The sequence below is a fragment of the Salvelinus namaycush genome, chromosome 17 (assembly GCF_016432855.1).
Source record: "Salvelinus namaycush isolate Seneca chromosome 17, SaNama_1.0, whole genome shotgun sequence".
Taxonomy (NCBI): Eukaryota; Metazoa; Chordata; class Actinopteri; order Salmoniformes; family Salmonidae; genus Salvelinus; species Salvelinus namaycush.
The window spans coordinates 33,188,028-33,189,608 of NC_052323.1; positions in this window are offsets into that span (position 1 = coordinate 33,188,028).

Sequence of the window (1,581 nt, forward strand, 5' to 3'; positions counted from 1 at the left end):
TACGGTAGAATAGCCCAGTGAGCTGAAGTTACAGTAGGATAACGCAGTGAGCTGAAGTTACAGTAGAATAACCCAGTGAGCTGAAGTTACGGTAGAATAGCCCAGTGAGCTGAAGTTACAATAGGATAACGCAGTGAGCTGAAGTTACGGTAGAATAGCCCAGTGAGCTGAAGTTACGGTAGAATAGCCCAGTGAGCTGAAGTTACAATAGGATAACGCAGTGAGCTGAAGTTGCGGTAAAATAGCCCAGTGAGCTGAAGTTACAATAGGATAACGCAGTGAGCTGAAGTTACGGTAGAATAGCCCAGTGAGCTGAAGTTACAATAGGATAATAAAGTGAGCTGAAGTTACAGTATAATAACCCAGTGAGCTGAAGTTACAGTAGGATAGCCCAGTGAGCTGAAGTTACGGTAGCATAGCCCAGTGAGCTGAAGTTACAGTAGAATAGCCCAGTGAGCTGAAGTTACAATAGGATAACGCAGTGAGCTGAAGTTACAGTAGAATAGCCCAGTGAGCTGAAGCTACAGTAGGATAGCCCAGTGAGCTGAAGTTACAGTAGCATAGCCCAGTGAGCTGAAGTTACAGTAGAATAGCCCAGTGAGCTGAAGTTACAATAGGATAACGCAGTGAGCTGAAGTTACAGTAGGATAGCCCAGTGAGCTGAAGTTACAGTAGGATAGCCCAGTAAGCTGAAGTTACAGTAGAATAACCCAGTGAGCTGAAGCTACAGTAGAATAGCCCAGTGAGCTGAAGTTACAGTAGAATAGCCCAGTGAGCTGAAGTTACAGTAGAATAACCCAGTGAGCTGAAGCTACAGTAGGATAGCCCAGTGAGCTGAAGTTACAGTAGAATAGCCCAGTGAGCTGAAGTTACAGTAGAAATACCCAGTGAGCTGAAGTTACAGTAGGATAACCCAGTGAGCTGAAGCTACAGTAGAATAACACAGTGAGCTGAAGTTACAGTAGGATAGCCCAGTGAGCTGAAGTTACGGTAGAATAGCCCAGTGAGCTGAAGTTACGGTAGGATAGCCCAGTGAGCTGAAGTTACAGTAGGATAGCCCAGTGAGCTGAAGTTACGGTAGAATAGCCCAGTGAGCTGAAGCTACAGTAGGATAGCCCAGTGAGCTGAAGTTACAGTAGAATAGCCCAGTGAGCTGAAGTTACAGTACAATAACCCAGTGAGCTGAAGCTACAGTAGGATAGCCCAGTGAGCTGAAGTTACAGTAGAATAACCCAGTGAGCTGAAGTTACAGTAGGATAGCCCAGTGAGCTGAAGTTACGGTAGAATAGCCCAGTGAGCTGAAGTTACAGTAGGATAGCCCAGTGAGCTGAAGTTACAGTAGGGTAGCCCAGTGAGCTGAAGTTACAGTAGGATAGCCCAGTGAGCTGAAGTTACGGTAGAATAGCCCAGTGAGCTGAAGTTACGGAAGAATAGCCCAGTGAGCTGAAGTTACAATAGGATAACCCAGTGAGCTGAAGTTACAGTAGAATAACCCAGTGAGCTGAAGTTACAGTAGAATAACCCAGTGAGCTGAAGTTACGGTAGAATAGCCCAGTGAGCTGAAGTTACGGAAGAATAGCC